The sequence below is a fragment of the Pteropus alecto genome, unplaced genomic scaffold (assembly GCF_000325575.1).
Source record: "Pteropus alecto unplaced genomic scaffold, ASM32557v1 scaffold155, whole genome shotgun sequence".
In the NCBI taxonomy this organism is placed as follows: Eukaryota; Metazoa; Chordata; class Mammalia; order Chiroptera; family Pteropodidae; genus Pteropus; species Pteropus alecto.
Genome location: NW_006438113.1, coordinates 23000269 through 23022490, shown reverse-complemented (window position 1 = coordinate 23022490; position 22222 = coordinate 23000269). Strand labels below are relative to the sequence as shown.

The following is a 22222-nucleotide window of genomic DNA, read 5'->3' as shown; positions in this document are numbered from 1 at the left end:
ACTTAAAAATTAGGTGAAAAATCAATCCTGAGTAAATCTGACTTGTCTGATATGACAAATACATTGCAACTAGAAACAAATTATACAAGACATTTTTTTCAGACACTTTTTTGAAATCTTTGTTTTGTGATATAAACGCTTTGATATACACTATTTGAAAGCTGATTGCTCCAGGTAAGAGTGAATAAAAACCTTTTGTGTCCTGATTTTGTCACCAAAGCAGAAGTACCAGCATGTACAAAATGTCTTATAAATTTGATGGGGTTTTTTGTATTTTATGTCATACTAATTTTGATAAGTTTACTGATCTAATAACCTTCATTTCCTAACATCAAATCTGATATTTTTCCTACTTTTAAGCTTCACATCTTTGCAAATATAGGATATTCCTAGTTGTCACCTATTAATTCTGCTAGTCATAAGAACCATAAATAACATTGAATGAAGATTATCATTTGCAAAGGATTTTTATGTTCATTAGTGGATTTGTTATTCGAAACAATCTCACAAAAGAAGAATCATTTAAAAATAAGGATAATGGTAGTAATAATAAACTGATATTGACAGTCAAGGTTATCATTCTCAATTAAAGATGATTTTTTTTTTTTTTAGGCGAGGCAACTCTTGGTTGACCTTACAGATTGCAAAGACCCTGTCAGTTTACAATCTCTTATTTTTTTTTATTTTTTATGCCTGTAGAACCTGGTCTTTCTATGTGGTCTCCCATCCAAGTACTAACCAGGCCTGACCCTACTTAGCTTCCAAGATCAGACAGGTTCGGGCTTGTTCAGGATAGCATGGCCATAGACTAAAGATGATTTTTTTTAAAAAAGCTCATGGAGTTTAAATTGTCCAAGGTCAACTAGCTTATAATCCATATATATCCCAACTAAAATGTTAATAGAGGAAATTATTTTAGAATAAAAAAATCTTCACTATAAACTTTAAACATACATGAGTAGAGAGAAAATAGCACAGACTTAGCCATATTACCCAGAAGATCGGTCACAAGACCTTGCCTGAAGGACTAAGAGAAATAATATCACAGGAATAAGAAATTAGACACATTCTTACATCTCTATATTTTGTCATTAGAGTGACTTAATGATATAAGATGCTAATGAGAAAAATGAAGTCAGTATTATGAATTAAGACTCTCCTGAGTGTGCTGTCCTAAAATAAACACTTAGACATACATATATAGAGAGAGTTGTTATACCCGAGTGGTTGGATTTGAGGATAAGTAACTTTTCTACATCTGTGATGTATTTTGAAAGAAGCATGTTTCCAGATTCTGCTTCTGAGTAAAATGCAATGGGATGCAGTAAGACAAAGCTCCCACAGCAGAATAAAAATGTATAACAAAAATAAATTTTATTTTAAGGACACCAGAGAGCTGTGAAAGCATCAAGTATTCAATGAACTAAACTTCAAGACAGGGAAGAGCCCTTCCTGGCACTTCCTACCACTTTTCTCTATTTTATTCATAGCATTTATCACTACCCATATTATACGGATCTCAATCACTTATCTGAAAGTCTTACAGACAAATATCTTTGAGAATTCATGTTTTCTAATTTTAGAAAAGCAATACAGTGCATATATTTCAGTTCTGTTACACTCCCTGTCGAACCTGGGCAGCAACCTCACATCAAGCACGTTAATATTGCTATAATAAAAATATATGAATATCCATTCTAATTGTGATGAATAAAGATTACAGTCTTTTATTAATTCAGGTCAGGATATGACTTGAGAGAATATTTTTGGTTTTCAGAAGTTTTTGATTTCAGAATTGTGCCAAAGAGAGTATAAAGGTTGATTATATTTTTGTTGCTGTCATTGTCTATAAGCCATCACTAAAATGTAAGTTCTGTGAGTACAGGGACCTTTTTAGGTTTGAATTGTTATAGCCCCAGATTCTAGAACAGTTTGTGTTCCTAAGAAGCTCTCAGTAAATGAATGAATGGTGATTTACAAAAGGGATACCTAAGAAACAAAAACAGAGCTCTTAGTCAACCAAAAAACAAATCTGCATACTGTTTATCTACTTTGCCAGTAGTGAGTCATGAGCAACTGAAGACTTCTCAGCTCAGCCGATCTGGGTGTCTTGAAAAGTCAGAGCACTCATATATATTGAGACAAGAACAACTGCAAATGTTTAATATAGATGGAGGCTGAAGAATCATGATAAAATGAAATTTCTTACATTTCCTATTTGAAAAGGAGGTAATAATTTTCCTCAAGAAGATTATCTCTATTAGAACTCTTCATTTAAAATGAGTCACCTCTTTCTGGGGAATGGCAGTTCATAAACGAAATACTATGAACTGTTTATGTGGGAGAAAATGCAAGGAACAGGGGTCATCTCAATACACGAATATATACTAACAGTGCATTTAGCAAGAGAAAATAGGAAAGAAAGAATATAAGATTTAAATTGCATCCATTTAAAAAACATTTCTTAATACAAAATATCTCAGCTTTTCATGATATTGCAATCTTTGTGCTGAATGAGATCTTGAGAGGTCACAGAGACCTATGCCTAAATCACACAGCTTAGGTGGAAAGCTATACCAGGGTCAATTTTTTGAAATAAACATTTAAATGAGCACAATTTGTAAAAAAATGCACCAATCAACAAGTCTTCATTTTACCTTATGGTATGTCTGGAAGTGTACTAGGACTGTTGCCAAGATACATAAATGAAGGCAACATCCCAGACATTGCTTCTGAGCTGGCAGGATTTTCTTCTTTATTTTTAAGAAGCAAAAACAATACAAGGATGTCATTAGCTGAAGGCTTAAAGGCATATTCTTCCATAATAAGAATTGAGACAGGGAAAGCATCATTGTGGGCTGGTAAAGAATTGTGAGACTTGATCAGAACTTTCAATGACATTCAGGGTGTGGATCAGTGGAAGCTATGGGGAATGAAATTACCTATGAAGGGAAAAGCACATGCAAATATACTACAGTAAGACTGAGCATGACAGAGTGCAATAGCCTAACCCTAGGCTAAAAGCAGCGCTCAACTTTGGTATCAGGTATGGCCAGTATGGGAAGGAAATTGCTAAGCACTAAGTGCTTATACCCCCTATGTCTTTATAGGGACTATTGCAGTGTTTTGCACATGCTTAACAGCCGAGCTGGATAAACAGCTTATAATTGAATAACTAAATTGTATATTCTATTTGCCAAAATAGCCTTCTTCTGACCACACTATCTTGGGGGATAATCTGTGGAGAAAAATGAGTCATTATTCAAATAGTATCACCTTTATGTAAGACATCCCACATTTACTAATACCACCCAGTGTTTGTGAGTCTACCGTCAATGTTTTATATTCTTCCACATATCTCTTTGCTTATAGAACCCAAGCAGAAAGCATGTAATGGAAAGGAGGTAATAGATTGTAGTCATAAAGAGTGTAGCCTTTGAAATCTGACCAGTGTGAATCCCAGAACATTTACTGAATTAGTAATCCTAGGTAAATGACCTAATTTCTCAAAGCCTTAACATATCTTATATGACAGTTATAGATAAAGGCAATAAAGCAGAACAGAGTACAGCATATAATTTAAATTCAATATGTGTCAGCTGTTAATATCATCACTGCTTGTTGGCTCTATTGCCCAGTGTTGTTCATGAAAATAATTTGTAAGGATCTATAAATATTTTAAAATTTATTAGCGACTATGAAATATTACTAATAGAATTGTAATCATTTTATAATTTTATTCATTAATATAGTCTTACATAATTTTCTACTTCATAACAACACTTATTTTTAAATGTAACATTTGTTATTCTGCTCTGCAGGGCAAAGATGAATTCATCCCTGCGGCTTCTTATCTTAGAGCATCCTGTGTGATGTTACCTATGTGCAAAGCAGCTTGTTCACAGGTCAGCCTCTGCAGATCAGCACATCTGCCTTATTAACTTATCAATGCCCATGACAGACTTTGGGAACTGTGGTTATTTTAGAATAAATAGGTGGGTTGAAAAAATCAGAGGTAGTGGAGGTTGCTACAAAGATTCATTCCTTCATATTGCATTCTGTTGAAATTTCTTAAATGTCAAATCTGGATATTTCCCTGTTAATAAACATTTCCATTTTGCTGAGGGATTTGGAAATTGGCTCCAAGTTGACCTTACTAGTAAGAGGGCATGCAGCTTGCAGGACTTGACAATAATGGCAAATTATAAAACTTCAATACAGATTTCTTAGAATTCTCATTTTGACACAATATGTAGGGCATGTCTCGCCCAATAAGAAGGAAACATTTTTTGGACAGACAACAGTTTTAGCTGCCAGGAACAAAGTGTGCCGTACCCTATCTGCAGTCTTACATGCCTCTTATTGCCCCAGGGTCCCCTGAAATGAACATATATGTCATATATCCCATATTTTGTCAGAAAATCCCAATCACATATACCAAACCTTTTGACAATAAACCCATCAGTTCTCATGTGCTGCAGTGCTAAATAGACAAAAATGAAATTTTAATGATATGGATAGTAAAGATCACATTTTCTACCCAATCATATTAACCCACAAGAGTCTGCTTCAAAAAGTATGCAAGGATTTCTTCTCACAGTTGTGAAGTGAGATTTATGTGTATGGAATTCCTTGTATCTATAGCCTTTAATTATTGTTAAACATGTTGAAAGTAAAAGAAAATTAGTATTGTAGACTTTCCTTATTCAGTACCCAGTGTCACTTACTATTGCAAACCACTGCAAGATTTCCCAAGTTACCCTTGACTCTATCACTGTTATCTGTAGAAAAATATTATAATTAATTATGGGCATTAATATATTTTTATTAGATTTATACTGCTAATTCCTTTCCAAAAACAGCTCTGAGGCAGCCAGTCTTTGGACAATTCCTTTCCAATTTATAAAGCAGCTTCCTCTGATTTTTTTTTTTTATTTGACCCTCACAACAGCCCTATCGATGCATTTGTAATTGTGATAAATTTGTGATTGAGAAATTATTTTCGAGTGATCAGGTAACTGGTCCAAGACCATAAGGCCTCCAAATTCTAGAGCCAAAACTCCAACCGAGATTAGCATAATCCAGATGCTGTATTCTTTCTTAACCACACTGCCTCCTGCAAGAAGGCAGTAGTGGAAAAGATTTGTAAAAGATATACAATAACTTTTTTCCAATGTAACTAAGCTTGAGTCCTTTACCAGGCACTCAGAATTACCAAGATTGGAAGAGCATACTAAATTTTTATGCATCCTCACTCACAAGCCTTAGACCTTACCTTATTCCAGGTTACAGGGTCATCATAGGGCAGGTGGCACCAAATCTTTCCAACACAGCAGTAAAACCCCCTCTTGAACCATTCAGAAGCCCTTTTGATAATTATGGCCTGGACCAAGGGGATCAAGATATCCAAGTAGAACCAAAACTCCTTTATAATCTCGAGTTTTTCAGCTGATGCACTTGAATAGGAATCTGATTACTTCCAGCTTTGTCAGCTGTGAGAGCAGGCTCATAAGCGATGTTAAAAGCCTCAAAAAAGTCTGGAAGCACAATCCAAAGAAAATATTATGCGTCACCATTAACAATAACAACCAAGACTGAAGTTGATGATTACACTCAGGCACAAGAAGCTACTGTCTTTGCAGATCCCAAATGGATCATCCCAGAGAAGCCATGGGTAGCTTGTGTTCTTTAATTTATCATGATCCAGGGCTCAGAAATTAGCCCACAATAGTCTACACTCTCTATTAAAATTATAAATAGATTTTATGGATTTAATGGATTTAGATTAGAGAAAACCATCCTCATTTGGAAAATGGACTAGCATATAAAATGATAGGAACTTGAACGAGTTTCTTGAGGATAAATTATAACCGAAAAGAAATTAATTAGGGGAAATACAATAAATAAAATTTTATCTCTTCAGAAGATACCCTGTTGTAATTGAAATCTAAATCATGTTACCAGGTCTGAATCTTTTCATTATTAAGGAATTTTTAAAAGTGTCCTCTAAACTAAAAACTCTCATTTAAAATATCTGTTTGGGTCTACGGTGTCAGACAAATTTGGATTCAAAGTAGAATTTTCTAATTTCCAAGTTTGGGGATGTTACCTAACTTCATTGGCTCTCAATTTGCCATGTGAAAATGAGAAAGAACTGGTAGCATTCAACATTGTTGTATTGCTCATGCTTAAGACTTGGTGAGGGCTCAGCAAATAGCAATTCTAACATTCTACCAAGTTTCAAGAGAAAACATCATTGCTTTGGGGTAAAACCATCAAAGTTGTAGAGTAGACTTAAGATTTATTCTTTAGAATAAGGAAAAAAATTGGAAGTGAAAGTTAGCCTACAATTTCAAGAATGAAAATGTTTCATCATCACTGTAATGACATATAATCTCCTCAGACCAATATAACTATAATCTCCATTTTAATTCTTTTTCTAAATCTGTAAAATAAGTTTGTACAATTTGTGAACAGTTGACTAACCCATCTAAAAGTTGGCCAACTCTGAGAAAATGTGATGCTCATGTGTAAGGTTTCAGGGATCCTCTTGTTATCTTTCAAGGGGTATTGCAACCTATGAACTAATCCCCAAAAGCCCCTCATTTCATGTTCCATTCTGGAACTTTTAGAGCAAGAAGGGATTGAGTAATGCAGGTGTTTCACCATTGCTAAGACTAGAAGAAAAGAACACTTTCATATATGATGAACAGTACATTTATAGACAGATGGTTAAATCATAAGTATCTTCCAAGTTCCACATAGTTCACAATAATCTTTTAAAATAATTGCTGCCACTTGAGTAGTACTCTCAGAAAATTACAAGGCTGTCGATTTATTCTCTAGCTTTTAAAATTCCATCACCCATTTCCCTAACATAAAAGACTATAGTATTTTAAATCTCCAAAGACAAGAAGTCACATTTGCATTATATATTACATTAATATTTCCTTACTTCTTTAGTTAATTTACAAAGTAAGTATGGACTTTTAGTTCATATTAATATAGTTTGTGATGAATTATGTTCTATCTCATTTGGATTTTTTTTATTGGCAAAATGGCTGTCAATGTTGAAAGAGGTCTAGTAGGATAGAGCATTTCATATTCATTTACCACAAATTGTCTTCCTTATTACTTATTATAAAGAGAATACTGTTTTCTTAAATTTTGAGGTTGCATGTTTCTTTTTCAAAATCAAATCTTAGTTTAGCATACAGTTTACAAGTTTTTCACATAAGCGCTTGCTACAGGTTTTTTTTAATAGTATTCATGAAATTGCTTTTTAGTGCTTGTCTTATAGTAGTATCTTATATTGAGACTATATGAGGCTCAACAGTGCTATTATACAAAAGCCTTAAAATTTCAGTTGAATTTTTCTTTCATCAGATTCATAAGCACAAATCTAGCAAAACTTAGGGCTAAGCTTTGTTAAAGCAAAATCTCTCTCTGTGGCTCTTTTCTTCATCTATAGTATGTTGTGAACTATAGAATGAAGAATGAGCGAGGGCCACGTGTCACTGGGAAAAGCCTGGAGTACGAAAAACTTTATGAAGATGTGTCAGACACTGATTTCTCTCCAAATATCTGTTCTCCCCCTCATTACTTAGAGGGGGAAAGAAAAAAAAACATATTTTAGTTGAGGTTTGGGCCACTCAGAAAAAAACAATAGCATATTTTCCCCCACCCACACTGACAGCTATGTGAGGGCACGTAACTAAGGTCTGGCCAAGAAATATAAGCAGAACAATCATATGTGAGTTCCAGGATAGGAGAAGAGGCAGTCTCTTCTGCTCTCCTCACGTGCAGGAACGCAGTATAATTCCTGGATTATGCACAGCCATCTTGGCATGTGCAGTGATAGCCATGTGTTGAGCATGGCCAAGTAGTAGGAGTGAAGGAGTTGGGTCCCTGATGATTAAGGATTCTCTGCACCTATCTTGGGATTACTTACATCCACATTTTATATATGTAAGAATGAAAGACATTTCTGTATTCTTTAGCCTTTGCTATTTGGGGTTTTCAGTTGTTTGTAGCAAAATATATTGCTTATAAATACAGAAAATAACAAAAAACAAACACACATATACAAAAAATAATAAACTAAGAAAACTTGAAACCATCCAGTAGACCAAAATCCGTGGCTGACTAAAGTACAAATATATACAACAAGCTATAAAAATATTCAGCTTTTGATAAAAACTGAACATGGTGAGGCAGGATAGAAATAAAGTCCAGGATCTAAACAGTCACTGACATCTGACTGCAAGGCCACCTGCCTCTCTGCCTTCTGTTCACATAGTCCAACATAAAAACAAATATATACCACCTATTCATTATAAAAACAATTCAGAGTAGCAGGCAGACCGATATGAAAGAGAGAGGCTACTTTTGTTGGAGCCTTCAATATCAAAGAGCAGTTTTATTTTTGCCTTTCATGACATGGAAGTTTTTTAGTTTTCCAAGTATTTGTTTCATTGCAACTCTTTTTCTGTGCTTTATTTTTGGTATACAAGAAAGTGAATATGTGGCATTATTGAGACTTAAATATTTAATTTATATCTTAAATCCCAACAGGCAAATTGTACCAGATATTTATCTGAAGAATTTAATTTTTATGAGGACCCAGGCTTTAAATTTGTGTATTAACTTTCTTTAAAAAGCATGTTAATACATCTTGGCTGATAATCAGAATAATAAATTAAGCTTTGTTAATTACATTTTTCTTTGGTACATATTGCTACACATAACACATTAAGAAGTTCCCTACCATAAAATAATTGATTTAATTCAATTCTATCCAAAGAACATTTGCCAAAATGAAAAAGGCAGTATGTCATTAACCTGAGGTGTCACTATCAGTATAACCTTATTAAATTTCAGATACTTATTCTGATATGTAGAGGGAAAACATTGAAGAAACATAAAATATCATCTTTACCCCCAAAAAGCCTATAGCCACTGTAAATATATGTTATTCGTGCATAAAACTTTCAGATAACAATGTAAGACAATGTTAGCTTGATACTAAAAGGTATAAGATAAGTGTAATTTACACTAAGTAAATTCAAAGTAAGAAAGATTAGAATAGTCTGAATATTAGGTCAGTTTTATAGAGCAAGTAAGATTTGACAGGAGGAGAAAGTTGATCTTGCAACAGTCTAGAAACGGTCCTCTTTTTGAGCCATCAATGATCATGTTTGTAGGTAGCAGATATTCAAGGAGGGGCTAAAATTTTTAATTTCTCCAATAGATTGTGAGCTATGTGAAGACACAAGCTATACCTATCTTGTTCAGCATTGCAGCTTGGAGACTTTATAACAGTTCCTATTATACGTGGTAAATGCTTATATTTCTTGAATGATTAAAATATATGCCAATTTTATAAAGTATACTACCACCTATATTACAAATAAATTATTACGTTTGGAATAAACTTTAATGTTAAGAAAGCAAACATTGAAGAAGCTCTACCACTTATCATTTGTATGAGTTACTCAGTTTTCTCTGTACCTCAGTTTCCTCATCTGTAGATTGGGGATAATCATAATTACTTCCTCCTGAAGTTCTTATGCATAGTTGCTCTTAGAAAAGCTTTGTCCCTAAACTAGCTAATAAACTTTAACTTTATCCCTAAAATATCTAAGAAAAGGAGCTAATTTGATTCTGAAAAATATTAAAGTATTGATGTCATTTTTATTCAGTGTATTTAACACATATTTATTAAGTGGCTATTATTAATTAACTTACTTCTGAACTAAAATTTATGTTTTGTTTACTTTCTTTTTAACTTTGATCACCTAGATTCTTCCATGTCCCATGGCCATAAATTCAGTTAAGAGATATGCTTTTGTAAAATGGAAAAGTGAGACAGTTACCAAGATCATGTAAATCAGAGACATTTATTTCTGTTTCTCTAATATATCTTATAAATATGTTTACTTTGGAGACTGTTAAAAGATCCAAACACTTGTTTCGAATCTATAATTCAAATTGTGTTATTTGGATAGTCTGACAGGCAATTAGGCAAATCTTTTGTCAGATATGAGATATCTAAATAATGCTTATTTTCTTCATTCAAAATAATTATTTCTTCATATAGAGGTTTATTCTTAATTGGAGTAGATAGTAATCTGAAATATAATTCCACATAAACTCTTAATTTACACATCGGTACCAAATGCAGGTGCCTATATCTCTCCCTTTTAACCCATCAAAACAATACCTCATGAATGTTCATATGATTGGCATTTACATTTTGTTAAAGCTATGTTGGATGTTAATATAAGAAATGAGTGGACTAATGAAAGGAAACTGAGAAGCCTATAAAACTAGCCAAATCAGATAAGCCAGAAACATAATTAATGGGGAAAACAAAACTTTAAAAATACTCGTGTATTTGAATCATGAGAGCTAAATAACCATTCATTAGCAGTTGACACTGATGTTACTTAGTGACATGGCACTTATCTCCACCATCTCACTAGCTGAAATACATTGAGAGCAAAAAGAAATGCCTTATTCTTGTGTTCTAGCACACTATCCAGAAGACTCTGGAATACACTGTTCGAAAATAAATATAAATAATTTAATGAGTAAATTAATCATAGAAAAAGTAACAGGACAACCAGAATGTTTTTTATTCCCAATACATTACCCAAATGCCTGCATATAGTAGGTTTTCATTTGTTGTTTGAAGAATGGTTGAGTAAGTCAGTAAAACAAGTGCCAAAGAATCACAAGTGCACAGACATAAGTCAATCAAAAGTATAAAGAAGAGCTATCCAAGAAATCGTATTTGGGAAATAAGCAAGAATCAAAATCTAGGGATAGGAATATGATAATACTAGTGTTTTATACACATTTCTTCATTGATGCCGCCCAACTGGAACCCAGATAATCTGATCGTGATCTATATTTTCATGCCCATTTCAGAAATGAGAATACTGAGTTGTAACAGGGCTGTGAATTTGCCCATCCCCAAACAGGTTACCAGAACCGAATTCACTGAATAAGTATAGCAACGAAAGCAAGAGCATATAACAAAGTAGACCCAAATTCACAGGTATCAACTCAACCTTTTAATGATGTTGGATATGACTAACAAAAATGCTAAAGGTTTATTATTTAAATTATGCAGACTTGGCAACAGCTCTTCCAGACTGGACCATGATATGAAATATCAATAGATTCGAAACCTATAATTATTTTATTTTAACAATTTCTTGACTTTAATTGAGACAGAAATGAAACTTCCCTCCTAAGAAATGCTCAAAACATACAAATAAACTAATGATGTACAGTGGAATCCCTTTAAAATGCATTAGAGCACAATTCATGACAAAGCTTGATACTTGCTTAGGAATCTAATAATTATTGATTTATTGACAAGTACCACACTGTATTCATCTTTTATTTTATTTGGTTACCATGTTTAGAAGAAGTGCCCAAGTACAATCGCAGAGGCAGTATACCTTGGTGGTTAAGATCACAATCAGATTCTCTGGGATCCAGTACTTGCCATCTATATATCCCTAGAAAAAAGCCCTTAATTCCTCTGTACCTCAGTTTCCTCATATGTAAAGTAAAAGAATAATAGTTGTTATTCCATAGAATTGTTGAATTATACAAATTAACATAGGTAAGGTGCTTAGACCAAGATGGGTTATAAAGTATAATTTAACTCACCAACTGATTTATATACACCCTGCCTTATTTCTAAATTGATTTAGAAAGTTTATCAGTAAACTTTAATAATTATCATAATAATTATCCAAGATAAGTAAGATATGTTACGATGGAGTTCAATTTTGTTTCCAAAATGTAAATGGGTTCACTAGCATTAAATAGTATAGGCTATTAAAAAATAGAAGATTGATATATCCACAACAACATATCCAACTTGGAACAGTGTATCTTCTTCATCTTTGTTTTTTGTGTATTTGTTATATAGAAGAAAAAAGGAGAAAGAGGAAGTGACAGCTTAGAAATTGTCACATTGAGAAATTTCAAAGGTTTAGAGCATTGTTTATATAGCATAGTGGTCCCTTATCCACTTTGTTTATTTGCTTGTTTTCTAACTAATATTGAATCCCTGAGCCCCCTTTCAAATCAATTTAGGAATAAGGCAGGGTGTATATAAATCAGTTTATGAGTTAAATCATACTTTATTTTGATGAAATTCATCAGACAAACATTCATTCTCTGTTTATCCTGTGTCCCAATACATAGACAGGATCTGAAAGATTTTGGAATACATGTTTTCATCTCATTTATTGGACTCATCACAGCACATTTTAGCACCCAAATTATGTTCACTAGTTTATAAGATATCACAGATGAAATTATGCCAGTGAGTTAAATGGAAGAGAGCTAGTCTGGCAAGTCAATAAATTTCTGTAGCACATATTCAGGCTCTCTGTGTTTTCCTCATTGGCCAGCAACTTAAGAGTAAATTTAGTTTAGCTCATTAGCTGTTGCTGACAGGGTTAAGTTGATAGTATTTTTACTCAGAATAAACTTCTTTAACACTGGGGGAAGAATGGTCATATAAGATATAATTTTACCTAACACAATTTAAAGAAAAAGTCAAGTTCTCTCTTAATTATACCGAAAATCAGTTTGTTTCTTGTCCCAACGTAAACTGATGAGCTTCATTCCCTGAGGTGTTGCCAGAACCTAAAATTTTTAGCTGTCCCCAGCACTTGTGTTCTCTAGATCTGGTCCTCCCAACTACTGGGAACACCTGCACAGTCAAAGATCGTTTCAGAAAAGACTGATTCATTTAACCCCTTGCCTCATTATGGTAGTAACAAACATAGTTACCAGCCCTCCTGAATAGTATTTGACTCCATTTAAAGTAGATACAGTTGATATTTTGCTGGTAAAATTAATGAATAAATACATACTTCATTGACCACCTTTTACCATGTCTTTCTTTATACCTGTCACTAAGCCACTGCCCATAATTGTAGTTAAAACACAGCAAAAGCACCACAAGATAATCATCCTGTCACTTAACCAATACAACCTTCTTTGTGATGGGATCTTGGTTTCTAGGTGCAATGCAGAAGACCTGTTGATAAATATAAGAAATAATGATGGTTTCTCAAGGGAAATATACATTGTTGCTAAAAATGAAGACCAACCACAAATTCAGGTCATTGGTGGTAAAAAGCAAGCTACAAATAACTGAATAACAGAGGAAACTTACGTTCACTTTTATTAATCTTATCTTCTTCCTACTAAATATTTTTATTAAACTGCCCTTAATAAGAAGTCAACCTACTGTTTGACATTTACCTTGTATAATTTCACCAGGAAGGAGAGAGTTTGCGCGTGCGCGCACACACGCACACACGAATAAAGCTGTAAATTAATTACCAGAGAAATAGCCAAAGGAAGGTAGCTAAAGGGAGAAGTAGAGGCTCTTGGAAACCTGGATAATGATGTTCGATTGAATAGATGACATCAGGAAAATGTAAATGCCAAAACAGGTTTAAAATCATCAGTGGGTAAAATAAGGTTGATTATATAAAACTGAGAATTAACTATCATGATTTTAATGACATCAAAGACTATAAATCTAAGGGACAGATTCTGGAAGGAAGTGATTGAAATGAACTGGATGAAAATCTATTCATAAGGATTTGTTAAAACCATATCAGGTCAAATAAAAGTGAGTGCATGATAGCAATAACCTTACACTAACAAGGAAGAGACTAATTGCCCTCTTAGCTTTTCCTGGATACTAGTTTTATGTTTCCTTTGGGCCGATTTTCAGCCTATGGAGTCAGTTTTACACTGAAAAATTATTTAGCAAAATATATGCTTGAGGTTTTAAAATTCATTTCTCCTTTTACTGAACCAGGCTATATTCATAAATCATTGATCTCTTGCCACCTTACTTTTACATTTCAGCTCCAGTAAATAGTCTTTGGGTGTTCTCACTAGTGTCCTAGTCAATTTTCAATTCTGTACAAATGTAGAAGGAAAGACATTTATCTCAACTAAATGTCAAAATTACATTTTGAATTAGCATGCCTTGCATTCCTGACCTCTGTTTTCACCTCCAATTTGTTTGATTTTCCAATGGTGTGTATTTGTGCTTCAGGAGCTGTGTTAGCAGAAATTCAAGTCTCTGAATAAAAAAGCTTCTTTGTATTTTCGTGCATTTATAATTATAAAAAGGTTTACAAATAGACGTGTTAATGTCGCTAAAAAGCAAAGGCTTACTGAAAACTTTTAAGCATAACTATTTTTCCGTCCCCCAAAAAATTTTTTAAAAGCAGTTTTATTGAGCTAAATACTTAATATATACCACAAATCTCATGTATTTAGTATGTACATTGTGACATATTTTAATATATGTAAACACCATGAAACCATGACCATAAGCAACATAATGAATGTATCTATTACCATCCAAAATTTCCTTTTACTTTTTAGTAATCCCTTCATTCTACCCCTTCTGGCCCTACTATCTCCAAGAAACCAATGATCTGCTATCAGTCCCTAAATATTTGTCTGCGTACACTAAAATTTTACAAAAATGCAATCATACATTATTTGTTTTAAATATCATCTTCTTTTCACTTAACCTAAGTATTTTGAGATCCATGTTGTAGCATGTATCAAGAGCTCATTCTTTTTTATTGCTGAGTAGTATTCAATTGTGTGAACATCACAGTTGGTTATCAATTTACCTCTTGATGGACATTTGGATTGTTTCCAATTTTTTTACTTTTAAAAACAAAGCAGTTATAACATAATGTACAACTTTTAGTAGAAATATATGCTTTTAGCAGTGGAACAGCTAAATTATATGGTAGATGTGCATTTAACTTTTTAAGAAATTGACAGTTTCCCAAAGTGACTGCGCTGTTTCACTTAGTGCAATCTGCCCAGAGTACACGAGAATTCCAGTTGCTTCACCTCCTGGACAATATTTTAGACTATTAGGTGTTTAATGGTATCACATTGTGGTTTTAATTTGCATTTCCTAATATGTAACAATGTGATTTTGATTAAAATTGTTTTGAATCTATAGATCAATTTGAGGAGATTTAAAATTGTAATAATAATATATTTTCTGAATCGTGAACATAGTTTGTCTCTCAATTTCTCCCATAGATGTTTTGTAATTTTCATTACGCAAGACTTTTGTTTTTTTCGAATTTACCTCTAAGCATTTCATATTCAGCTTTCCATTGATCTTTTATCTTGCAATGTTGGTAAACTCACCCACTGGCTCTAAAAGCCTTTTTTTGTATATTCCCTAAGATTTACTTTATAGATGATCATGTCATCTGTGAATAAAGACAATTTTATCTATTTCTCTTCTGTTTGAATGTTTTCTTTTTCTGCCTTTATTGCTATCTAGAACTGCCAGTAAAATACTGATTTGAAGTGGTAAGAAGGGAAATCTCTGTCTTGTACCTGATCTTAGGGGTAAAGTGTCTATGCTTTTATCATGTTACCTGTATGTTTTAAATAAATGCCTTTTATCAATTTGAATAAATTCTCTGAAAATCCCATTGGTAAGACCCTTTTCAAGAAAAATGAATTTTTAAAATATTTTTTCTATTAAGATGATCACATACTTTTTTTTAGTTTGTTATTATAATGAATTATTTTGATTGATTTTTCAAATGTTAAACAGATATTGCATTCCTCATAGAAATCTTAGTGGTCAAAATTAAGTATTCTCTTTATATACTGATAGATTCAATTTGCAAAAACATTCTTTAAAACTTCACACTCTCATTGATGGAGAATATTAGTTTGAGTTTTCTTTTCATATACTGTCATTAGCTGATTGTGTCAGCATGACGTTGGCTTCATAGAATGAATGGGAAATAGTCCCCTCTCTTTTCCATATGACATAGTTTTTAAATACTGGTATTATTTCTCCTTTAAATGTTTTGCAGAATTCATCAGTGAAGCTATCTACGATGATGGGAGTTCTCTTTTTAGGAAAGTTTATAAACCATAATTTTAATTTCTTTAATAGATGTGGAATATCCAAGTTATCTATTTCTACGTGAGCTTTATAATTTTTCATACAATAATTTGTTCATTTTCTCTAAGTTGTTAAATTTATTGGAATAATGTCATCCATGATATTCTCTTAATATCCTTTTTATTTCTTCAGGCTCTCTAGAGATAGCACCTCTCCCTTTCCTGATATGGGTAATTTGTCTCTTTTTCAGGCTCAGTCTAGAAAGAAATGTATCAATTTGATTGATCTCAAAGACCAGCTTTTTGTTTTATTGATTTTCTCTATTGTTTATGCTTTTGATTTTCTTGATTTGCACTCTCATCTTATTATTTCTTTTCTTCTACTAGTTTCGGGTTTAATTTGTTCTTTTCTCTGGTTTCTTAATGTGGAAGATGAGGTAATTAATTTGATACTTTTCTTTTTTCTACTACAGGTATTTAATGCTGTAAATTTTCCTTAAGTATGGCTTTAGCAGTATCCCACAAATTTTGATAAGCTGAGTTTAATTCTAATTCAGTTTAAAATACTTTCTAAATTACATTTGATTTCTTCTTTATCCACAGCTTACCTACTAGTATGTGATTTAGTTTCAAATATCTGGAGTATTCCCAGATATCTGTTAAGGAGTTTTCATTTAATTTCTCTGGTGTAAGAGAACATATATTGTATGGTTTTAATACTTTTAAATATATTGAAACTATTTTATAGGCCAGAATATGGTCTATCTTTAGAAATGATGCATTTAAAATTTTTAAAAATTTGTATTCTTCTGTTATTGTGTGGCATATTCTATAAAAGTCAATTCGGTCAACTTTATTGACTGTGTTATTATATCTTTAACTTGTTTGATCATGCTGTTATATTTTTACTGATTTTCTGTATGCTATATTCTTACTAATTTTATGTCTTCTTTGCCTATCAATTATTGAAATAATGGTACTGAAATCTTCAACTACAATTGTGAGTTTGTCTATTTCTCCTTACAGTTTTATCATTTTTGGTTCATGTACTTGAAAGCTCTATTAGGTGCATAAACATTTAGGTATATTATATCTTCTTGATGAACTGACCTCTTTCTCATTGTGAAATTATATCTTTACTTCTGATATTATTTTCTCAGAAATCTACTGCAACTTTATGTTGATAAGTGTTAGCATGGTATTCCATCCTTTTACTTTTCATCAATTCTCATCTTTATATTTGATGTACATTTATCATAAGCAACATAGAATTGTATCTTATATCTTTATCTAATCTAATGAGCTTTATTAATTGACATATATGGACCAATCACTTACTGTAATTATGAATATGATTGTATTTAAATCCATCACCTTATTTGTTTTCTAATTGTTCCTTCCAATCTTTGTTCCCTTTTTTCTTTTTCTGCTTTCTTTAAATTAATTGAATAATTTTATTATATTTTTTTCTCCTTTGTTGGCTAATTATGTATAGCTCTTTGCTTTTTTGATTTAATTGTTGAAAATAAATGAATGGGACTACATCAAACTAAAAAGCTTCTGCTCAGCAAAAGATATTGTCAACAAGGTAAAGAGACAACCATCCAAATGGGAAAATATATATGCAAGCAACACCTCCAATAAGGGCCTAATATCCAAAATATACAAAGAACTCATACAATGCAATAACAACAAAAAAACAAATGATCCAATCAATGCACTGTTGGTGAGACTGCAAACTGGTACAGTCACTATGAAAAACAGTTTAGAGGGGCCTCGAAACATTAAAAATAGAACTACCTTATGATCCAGCAATTGCACTTTTGGGTATCTATCTGAAGAAATCCAAAACACTAATCAGAAAAGATCTATGCACCCCTATGTTCACTGCAGCACTATTTACAGTAGCCAAGATATGGAAGAAACCTAAGTGCCCATCAATAGATGATCAGATAAAGAAGTTGTGGTACATATAGACAATGGAATATTACTCAGCTATAAGAAGAGATGAAATACTGCCATTTGCGACAACCTGGATGGATCTCGAGATAATCATGCTAAGCGAAAGTAAGCCCGACTGAAAAAGTTGAAAATCATATATCATTTATATGTGGGATACAAACCTAAAAGCAACAAATGAACAGGACAAACAGTGACTCAGAGACATGAACAATGGGCTAGTGGTTACCAGAGGGTAGGAGGTGGGGGAGGAGGGAAGAGGTAGACAGGGTAAAGGGGGTCAAATATAGGGAGATTGGGGGAAGGTGAAGTGGGTAAAGGGGATCAAATATATAGTAGCTGAAGGAAACTGGACTCTGAGAGGTAATCACACAATAGAATATGTAGATGTCAAATTATGATGTACACCTGAAAATTATATAATTGTATTAACCAATCTTACCTCAATAAATTTTTAAAAATTAATTTAAAAAAATTTAATGGTTGTTTTAGGGTTTATCTTACCACTATGACCTTCAAGTTGTTTTATGTTACTTCATGTGTAGTATGTGAACCTTATAATAATATAATTCCAATTCTCCCTCCCTTACTTTGTGTTATTGTTGTCAGATTTTAATCTTACATATATTATAAATTACATGTCAAAATGCTGTAATTTTTGTTTAAACAATCTGTTATCAAAAGATATTTTTAAAAGAAAAAAATCTGATATAGTAACACATTTGTGTCCATTTCCATTGTTCTTTGTGTACATTCATATTTCTATGTTATCATTTTTCTTCCATCTGAAAGATTTCCTATTATAATTCTTGTAGTATAGGTGTGTGAATGGTGAATATTTTTTGTATTTGTATCTTTTTAAAAAAAGTTGATTGTACTTTTGTTTTTTTAAAGCTATTTTTACTGGATATAGAAATCTAGGTTGATAGTACTTTTTTCTTTCATTACTTTAAAAATATCGCATCACTGTTTTCTCACTTACATTGTTTGCAACAGGAAGTCTGCTATCATCCTTACCTTTATTTTCCCAATATAATGTCTTTTTATTTGAGATTTTTAAAATAAGTTTCACCAGGTTAAACTGATTGTGAAGTGCCTTAGTATAGTTTTGTTAATGTTTCCTTTGCTTTGGGATCATTAAATTTCTTAAATTTTTGAGTTTATTTGGTAAATAATTGTTTCTTGTTTGGAAACAAAAGTTGATTATTGTTCAACTTTTTTCTTTCACACTCTCTTCTCCTTTAAGGAATCTAAATACAGATGTATTGTGTCTCTTGAAGTTTCTCACAACTCTATTTTCTATTCATTTTTTTAAAACTTCCTGCAGTAAGCTAAATAACAGCCCCCGAAGATATTCGGGCCCTAATATCTGGAACCTGTGAATATCACCTTGTATGGCAAAAGAGACCTTGCACAGTGATTAATTTAAGGGTCTCGAAACAGGGAGATTATCCTGGATTATCTGTGTGAATACTAAATGCAATTGCCAAGTGTCCTCCTAAGAGAGAAGCAGAGGCATGTTTAACACAGAAGGAGGAGGTAATGTGACCATGACCACTGAAGCAAAATGTTGGGTTGTTAGCTCTGAAGAGCAAGTAAAGAGCTAAGAGCTAAAGAATGCAAGGAATGCAGTTCCATAAGCATGAACATGCAAGAAAGTGGGTTTCCTCCATTCTATCTTCCAGAGCAAGTACAGCTGCTGACACCTTGATTTTGGTCCAGTGAAATGATTTTTGACTTCTAACCTCCTCCAGACTGAGAAAAAAATTCTGTTATTTTTAAGCCATCAAGCTTGTGGAAATTTATTAAAGTAGCCATAGGAAACTAATACATTCCCTATTCTCTCGGTGTTTCATTTAGGATAATTTAACCTCCCAGTTTACTAACCATTTCTTCTGCAATATCTCATCTGCTGTTAATCCTGTCCAGTGGATTTTTCATCTCAGACATTGTATTTTCCACTTCTAGAAGTTCAATTTAGGTATTTTTCATACAGTCCATATTTCAACTTTTTAAAGTATGGGTTACATTTATAACTTTTAAGGCCCTACTCTAGTAATTCTAAAAGCAATGTCAGTCTGAGCTAGTTCTGATTTATCAATTTACCTCCTCAATATGGGTGGTATTTTCCTGCTTCTTTGCATGCATAGTTATTTTTGCTTGGATGCCAGACATTCTGTATTTTACTTTATTGGGCATTGGATATTTTTATATTCCTATAAATATTCTAGAGCTTGTTCTGTGATACAGTTAAGTTACCTGGAACCAGTTTCATCCTTTTAGAACTTTCTTTTAAGATTTATTCATTGGAACCAAAGCAGTAATCAGTCCAGGGCTGATTAATTCCCTTTAGTAAGGCAGGTCCCTTCTGTGTACTCATATTGGTATCCCATAAAACTTGAGCATTCCGGTCTGTGTGGTGGAAACAGGAATGAATATTCCCAGTCCTACATGAACGCTAAGTCCTGTAACCTCTAATTCTTTTGCTACAACTGGTCCTATCCATAAATTCTACTCTCCACCATATAGAATAATTCGTTATTTCCAAAATACCTTCTGGTTTTTCTTTTCATGCCCCTACCAGGAATTTCCCCCTTTCTTCTCTGCCTAGTGAAATACTGTCCACCCTTCGAGAGTCTGCTAACATAGACCTCCCTGACTGCCCAAAACACAATAAGTTCTTCTATCTAACATTCCTTAGAACTGTGCTCATCTTTGATGCATAGCACCTCTCAAATTTTGCGTGTTTGGTCTTTTAAACAGCATCTGACTATTCAAGAGATGGTAAAGTACTTGAGATCGAGGATCACATATTATTCATCTTTGAGTATGTAATCTCTAGGAAAGAACTTACCACATAGTTATTGCTCATTAACTAATTTTTATAACCATTTCTATCATTAGCCCTTCCTCCTCTGATATCGTATATAAAGATATACTATGGAAAGCCATAAATTTTAAATTTAACATCCCAATGCCCAAACCCAGAGCTCTCACCAGGGATTTCCCTTGGGCTTATTATGTTTGTTCTACTACATATTGTCCTTCCTACCTACTCTCATCCAACAGGATTTATACTACCCATTCTGTTAGAGTTAACTTCTATAATTCTTCCAAGATGAAATCAACGTGATGCAAAAAAAGTGTTTATTTTCTAAAAGAAAATAGCTTCATCAAGGTGAAAGCCATTCTTCCACATGTGAATGACAATGCATATGTGTTTTTAAGGTGGCAAAATGGAGACACCATTATTTGTACTGACAAACCCATAGCAAATATTTAAACGCTCAGAATTTTAGCCTGAACAGGGAATACACACGTCCTCTTTGAAGATTTGTAGGTAAGATGTTGGGGAAGAACAAAGCCTTGTGCATCCTTCAAAGAGCATGAGCTAGAAGCTGCATACTCTGTCTATACTTAGAGACATGAATGATAAACCCATATCTTTGAAAGAAATTGGGTCAAACTAAAAATTAATCAGATAAATTAGACTTTGGGAGACAAAGAACTATATTGACTGAGGGGGAAAAAAGTGGTAGAAAAGGTGGAATTATCTTCTGTTCCTTTTAAATATAGTGCTCATGTATTTTTACCAAGTGGCTACGCATGAAAAAACAAATAAAATACCACAGCCTCAAACATAGGTTTCTTTACTCCAAAATTTACGCAAACCTCAAAATTTAAACTTCAAAATTTAAAAGTTTTTTGGAAACCCATATTTTTTCAAACATTAGACATCAGCTATTTTATTGATCTATGGTTTACAGTTTTAAAACTTTAATATCTGATTGTCTTCAATGAAACTGTTCGGTCTTCTCACCTTAGTAGTATTTTTAAGAACCCTGGTGGGTGGGCTTTTCAGAAACATAACGGTCCTGCCTTTTCAAATACACTTTTATTTCTCAACGTCATTTTAAAAACAGACAATATACTTGCCGTAAGTTGATTTAGAACTAAAGATCCCCTTTAAATTTCAAAAAGGCAGTTGCTAGGAATCAGTTAATTAATTTTACTCTCCCTAGCTATTAAATTAGCCAGAAAGTATGGGTATGGCTAAACCTAGGGGGGAAAAAAAAGTCAACACTTCACAAGGATTATAGTTTGCCTACTTTTAGGTAGTAGCAGTACTTAGCTAGCCCCTTCCCTCCCCTCTCTTAATTTTTCACATTAACTCTACCCCACTGCTTCTCCTTTCTATCAATATGCTGGTTTCCTATGCCTCCCTCCTCTTTGATAACTCTACGCTGTGCCCATCTGAGGGGTTCTACCTTCATATAATGTTTTTTCAGAGACTGGCTCTAACAAA

General features: G+C 33.0%; 1 pseudogene; it reads right to left on the bottom strand.

Moving 5' to 3' along the window:
- Nucleotides 1-690: 690 nt before the first annotated feature.
- On the bottom strand, nt 691-809 carry LOC112482770 (annotated as a pseudogene).
- Between the last annotated feature and the right edge of the window lie 21413 nt (nt 810-22222).